Here is a 6,998-nt window from a genome sequence, read left to right as displayed (position 1 = left end):
ATAAAATATTAAAAATAAAATAAAATACTAAATTATAAATTCAGTTAGTTTAAAATCTTTATGTGTATATATACATATATATGTAGTTATACACATATATGTATATATATATGTATGTATGTTTCATTTATATACAATGGACCACTGGGATTTGTTTAAATGAATAGTTTTAAATGATATCCCATCATTATTTCATTTGGGGGGATGTTAGTCTTTCTTTAAAATTGTCTTGTGGCTGATTTAAATAGTAAAATTAAAGTTAATTTCATTTTAAGGAAATAGCTTCTTTCTTTCTTTCTTTCTTTCTTTCTTTCTTTCTTCCTCTTTCTAGCGGCATATTTACTAAATAGTCCACCTTTCAGCATTAGGTCTTAATACTTCCATGGGTTTGTGGAAAGCTAATTCATGACCTTGAAGTAGTAGCAGGTTCAGAGACTTGTCAGCAGATTGTCCTGTCTTCACTGTCACTGAGGTAATGACAATGACAACGAGGTAATGGGACAATACGAACGTGTTCTGTTACGGAAGCTCCTGAGATGACCTGCGCATTCTTGAATAGCTGCGCTAAACAGGGTTTCTTTTTTCTGAAAGAGCATGCGAGGAAGTTACCCTGTGCCGCATTTGGAATGGTATTTTCTGCTTTCTTTTCTTGTTCGTTTAATTTAATTTTATTTTTTCAGCGCTCCAAGATTGTTTTCACTTTCCACACGGATAGGATATGCCGCTCTTCCTAAAAGAAGCCGTTCCCATGAGGGAAAATATTCTTCTGCGGACGCCCGGGCAAGTCCCAAGAGAATCCGCCTCGGGTGGTGCACCGGGCGGCCCCAGGCCTGTGGAGGCTGGGCCGGGGCTTCCGCGGGAGCAGGCCAAGGCTCCGTGTGGAAGCGGCCTCAGGCGCTTGCATCGACGTGCCTCTCCCTCGCTTTCACCTACAGGTTTACTCTCCGTTTGTGGAAGTAGCAGTAATCTCTGTGAGCCTGCTACCTCGTGTCTTCTAGGAAGGCGGATTTCCTGAGCAAAGAACAAAGTCCCCTTCATTCAAAACCGCCTTCTGGGCTTTCTTGACCGAAGAGCCCGCGCGGACGCAGGTGAAGATCCGGGGACCCGGGAGCCTGGACCGCTCGGAGCCTGAAGGCCAATCTTGAGGTTGGTGCAAAAGCGGAAGGTGACCGTCCCCCGCTATGCTGGGACTTCTCTAAAGGCACTGCACCTGTCAAAGAAATCGTTTTTTTGTTTTGTTGTTGTTTTAAGATTTTATTTATTTATTGAGAGAGAGAGAGAGCACGGGAGGGGAGAGGGTCAGGGGAGGAGCCGACTCCCTGCTGAGCAGGGAGCTGGATGCGGAGAATCGATCCCGGGACTCTGGGATCTGGACCGAGCCGAAGGCAGTCGCTTAACCAACTGAGCCACCCAGGTGCGCCTCAGAAATACTTTTTAAAATAAAATTTCAAACTATTTGTTCTTGGCAAACTTCAGGTGGACATTAGAACGAGGGAAGCGTCTGTCATATGCCAGGGACAGCGGTGGGCACCTCCTATTTTCCTTTCTTTACACGAAGCTTGTGAGGGAGGGATCATATCCCCATTTTACACTTGAAATAACTTGTCCGAGATCCCGAAGCCAGATACGGATTCCCAGTTAAGGGCTCAAGAGAGATTGTCAACCAACCAAGAGGAAAGAAACTGGTTTTCATGCTCTTATTACCAAGTCATCACCATGTCCTGAGTCAACAAAGCTGGCCTAGGGATCTTGAGAAGCACAGATCCCTAAAATGTACCCAGTCTCTCTACTTAGTTTCCGCATCTCGGAAATCCTCTGAATCACAGCCCTGCTATTTACTGGGAGCTTACATACCTGCTGGGCACTGTTTCAAGCATTTCTCATCTGGTAACTCACTTCATCTTCACAAAACCCAACGAGGTAAGGGCGATTACTGGTCTCATTTTTACAGATGAGGACACTGAAGCACAGAGAGGTTAGGTCACTTTCCTGAGTTTGCACAGCTCGTGGATACTAGAGCCAGGATTCAAATCTAGGCAGCCTGGCACCGACATTCATGCTCTTAACACTGTAAGCTCAGACACCAAAACAAAATGGGCTTGGATGTTGTGTGCGTATATGAAGTGGTTTGGAGAGATTAAAGAACGTTTTAATTAATTGTCCCAAACAAAAAGAAACCTGTCAGGCTGGCTATTCAGGCTTAAGTTACTTTATAGTTATCACAGGAATTTTAAAGGAAAAATAATGAAGACAGTAAAGGATTTACCCCAGTGTAAGCACAATTATCTAGGTTCCTTTGTTTTCTGTAGTAATTAAGATGTCTTAAGGCCTTGTCCAAGTCTGGAACTTTGTCATGTATTTATTTCGGGTAATGAGATGAGTAAAGGTGATGTGGAAAACACAGGCTAGAAACTGCCCTGGCCCAGTGGGGTCCACATTCAAGTAAAAGTTGGCTTGACTTGGTATGAATAATGGCAAAGGTATGTGTGAGCCAGAGTGAATTTTAGATGTCTTCCTGTCCCAGTGCTGTTCCAAATATTGTCAGTATGGCAGAAAGTAAAGTCCAGCTACTCTAAGGACGTACCCAGGAGTCTGGGCCCACGGATGAATCTGGTTTTTGTCCTCCAGACCTGGTGGCTCAGTCGGTTAAATGTCTGCCTTTGGCTCAGAGCATGATCTCAGGGTCCTGGGATCGAGCTCCACATCAGGCTCCTGGCTCAGCCAGCAGTCTGATTCTCCCTCTGCCCTCACCCCACCCTCGTGCTCTCTCTTTCTCTTTCTCTCTCTCTCTCTCAAATAAACACAATCTTAAAAAAAAATGACTACTAGAAAATTTTAAATTACATATATGGCTCACATGGGTGGCTTGCATTATATGTCTATTAGAAAGCATGGATTTCTGTACTGCACCCGGACCACAGCCATATGATGTAAAATATTAGCAGGTCTGTTTTCCTGAAGAAGAAACTGAGGCATAGAGACTGCGAGGGACTCGCCCACATTATTAACGGCAGGGCTGTGATTCAAACCCAGGTTGGTCACCCAGGTTAGCCACTGTATTATATTGACTCTTTAGCTTGGTTTATGAGTCAGCTTTTTTCTGGGTGACTCATGTGGAGCTCTGGGTTATGATGGGATTCCCCCACTAATTGGTTGCATGAGTTTGAGTGATTGTCTCAATTTCCTCGTGTCATTAGACATTAGCTTAATAAGTCTAATGAGTCGATAATGGATTACTGTTTTATGTGAATTGCTTCTTTGGCTTCACAAACTGTGAAAACAAAATTCAGTTCAACCTAACAGATATTTTCTTGGCATCACTCTGTACAAATGGGGAAAAGCCCAAATAAACACCATCAAATATGTTAATTGCTGAGAGGGAGTTAATTATGTTTGGAGCAGCCTCAGAATTAATGAGCAAAACACACTTTAAAGTCTCTATTTGTAAAGAGAAGAGCAAAGCTCACTCGAAGCTTAATGAAAAACAGATATAATGTGGTTTTCAACTGATATTGATGATATAGGGGGCTCTGGATATGGTCATTTTTTCAAGTATTCCTACAACCTTTTATGCAAAGAATCTTCCAGAACTTGAACACTTTTGAACTCAGAAAGATAAACCAATTCTAAAAATACAAGCAAGGGGAAGTAAAACCTAATATCATGGTTAAATATTTCTTTTCTATTATTGTCATATTTTAATTGAACTACACTGGATGAGAATTCAAGTCCCTCCAACACACTCCAAATGCTCCTTGTTTCCAGTTTTTTAGTGCGTAGAGTGATCATGATCTGAGCCCCACTTGAGAGAGCAGCCCAGCCTTTGAGGCTGTATTCGACCCTAAAAAGCTATGAAGCAGGATTTTTTGGTACATTTCTATTCAGTCACGAGACTCCCATAATCTTTGCTCAGATCTGAGTGCAAATGACAAGAAAATCAGAAGACCTCGAATCCTCTTCCTCACATAACATTGCCATGGAATTCAGACTACATCCCTATGTCATCCAGGACTCGTCACCAGCCCTGGCTCCTTGCTTCACCCTCTGTCCCATGTGGTTGCCCTTTATTGCAAGCTAACTTGACTTTGGAGCAGGTATTGTTTCAACCTTTCACAATCCACAATGTATTCTTTGAAACTGTGTCTCAGTGCCACCTTGTAACTATTTCTCTGGCAACATTTTTTTTTTTTTCCAACTGCAGGTGTAACATCTTGGTTAAACTTACTGTTTAATTTATGAGGCTCCTTTCTCTGTTGGGTGTGCAAGGTCCTCTCTCATTCATTCATACATCCCTTTCCTTCTCCATTCTCCACTTCTGTCCTTCTGCCTTCTCCATAAGCAACCATTCCTAAGTGCTTGAATTGTATCCTTCTCTCTGTAGGAGTTCTTGTAAAACATATATTTTTGTTCGGTGTGCATGCATTTTTAATTTATATAAATCACATTGCAGTAAAAAATCTCACTGTTTCTTCACTCAGCACCACGTTTCCAAAAGCCTAACCATGTTGCTGAGTATATGTCAGGCTGTTGCGTCTAACGGATTCCTGGTTATTTGTTCATTTTTTCCATCTGCATCACAGAAATGGACACACGCACCGCCCTCAACCCACCGATACTACTGACAATGCTGTGACAAATATCCTCATACGTATCTTCCCGTATGGGAGAAAATTCCTCGGGATTCCTATACCCTGCTAGGGAAGTGCTGGGTCATAAGTAACGTATGTACCAGGGCCCAACCGGGAAAGCAGCAGCCACAGGAAGTAAATTTAAAGTGAGGGATTTAAATGCAAGAACACGGTACAGGGGGATGGAAGAGAACCAAACAGAGGATAGGAGCTAACCAGGCGGTGAGTAGCAGGAAAGCCCCTGCCACATCCAAACTGCAGGAATTACAGCTGGAGGCATCTTCTCAAACCTACCAGCCTGCTGGGTCTCAGGGACCCGTCCGTCCATTGGACTCTCACCTTCCGAGGCCAGTTGAAATGACTATAGTCTTCATTTCCGTAAGTTCTATTTGGTTCCTCTTCAAATTTATCTTTCAAAAAGTTTCTTGTACTTTGCTCATATTTCCAAATCCCTCTATTATTCCCAAAACACATGAAACATGCTTATTTTATGTACATAAACATATATATTTATACACAATTAATCTTATTTATGTGTATTCTGTGTATTCTGTGTCTGAACATCCCAGTACATAAAGTCTCAGATCGGATTCTGTTCTTTGTTGTTTCTGCTGTCTTTCGGTTATCGTGCCTTGTCTCCTCGTGGATTTTATTTTGTGAGCTCATGTCCACTGTAAATTTATCTGTAGGAATGCTATAAGAACGGGCTGGGGTACAGTGGTCTTTGTAGTCCTTCAAAGATGACTGGTAATATTTTGTAACGATACCAAGGGTTTCCACTAGTCTATGACCACTTTATAATTTCTCAGCTTAAAGTTCTGTCGTTCAAACGTTTTTTTTCCCCTGGATAGTACCATGAACTAACTATTGCTGCGTATGTAGTAGAATGCTACAGAGACAGCAATTAGTCCTTGAGTGGGAAAGATGCAGTAATGGTGTTTGGCAAACCTGTCGTGGGTGTTTGAGAAATCCTATTGGGAAATAAAATGGTTACACTACCTGGCAGTAAAGCCAGAAAAGACACGCAGAACCTCATTATCCTTACTCTGAAATAACATCTACTCATATATGTAACACATTTTACCCTTGTGTTGCAAAAGAGACAGAGACAGAGAGAGAATGAATGATTCCCTGAGTAATGACTGTAATTTAGGTTTAGAATGTGATGAAATAAAAAGAAGTTGTCTCCTACTAGATATGGAGTCAAAGTTACTGCATGGAGCAAATAATCAGCCTGTGAAGATGCAAAAGTCTTGAAACAGGCGGTTTCTTATTAATTCATGCAACAAACACTAAAAACCAAGACTTGAGCTGACAAGGACCAAGTCTGTTTTCATTCCTCATTGCATCCCTAGCGCCTGGAATGACCATAACAGCCACTCTTTGTTGAATGAGTACCTCCTGCACGGCAGGCCCAGTACTAGGAACAACAGATAAAACCCTTACCCTCACTCTTATGAAAAAACCCTACTTCCTCAAAGTAATAGAAGTTTGAATCCACAAGCAAATGAACTTGAAAGATACTACCAGGGATCCTGAAAACAATGAATCAGGCTCCTCATAATGACTACGTTTGTCACTTTCTCCATTAACGGACTCTTTTTTAAAAAATTTTATTTATTTATTTGACAAAGAGAGACACAGCGAGAGAGGGAACACAGCAGGGGGAGTGGGAGAGGGAGAAGCAGGCTTCCCGCTGAGCAGAGAGCCTGATGGGGGGCTCGATCCCAGGACCCTGGAACCATGACCTGAGCAGAAGGCAGACGCTTAACGACTGAGCCCCCCAGGCGCCCCTCCACTAATGGACTCTACTACCCACCCCCTACAACCGATATAATACTGCTCAGCAGTTGTGGGGGAATTCGGGACAGCCTGCACTGGCAAGTGCTTTACATTCATCATCTCTCTGATCTGCTCCTCACCCTTACAAGGAGATGCTATTATGTCCTCGATTTCAGACTAGAAAATCAATGGAGCTAAAAAAAAGTTTGAGTAATCGCGCCCAAGGGTGCATGATTATTAAGTAGCTGAGGGGGGATTTATCTCAGGTGGTGGGACCCCAGGGCTCTACCCCGCACAGAAAAGGCGGCTGAATACATAAAGCAAATGAAGATGCTGGAACGAGTGTCCACGGACGCCCGGACCGCGGTGAGGACGTCACGCTGGAAGCGGGTCCGGGCACAAGGGTCCAGTGACACGGACGGGGAAGGCTCTGGAAATCAGTCAGTTTGCAGGGCGAGGCCCAGGGATTCCCAAGTCCTGCCCGACCGCCAGCAGGCGGTGGACCTTTCCCCTCCCTTTCCACTCTTCCGTGGCCGGCCGGCCGTCCGTCCACCCGTCATCCGTCCATCCGTCCGTCCGTCCGTCCAT

The sequence above is a fragment of the Lontra canadensis genome, unplaced genomic scaffold, assembly GCF_010015895.1.
Source record: "Lontra canadensis isolate GAN:19392208 unplaced genomic scaffold, GSC_riverotter_1.0 scaffold1, whole genome shotgun sequence".
Classification (NCBI taxonomy): domain Eukaryota; kingdom Metazoa; phylum Chordata; class Mammalia; order Carnivora; family Mustelidae; genus Lontra; species Lontra canadensis.
The sequence above is the reverse complement of the archived record's forward strand: the minus strand, read 5'-3'. Positions refer to the sequence as shown.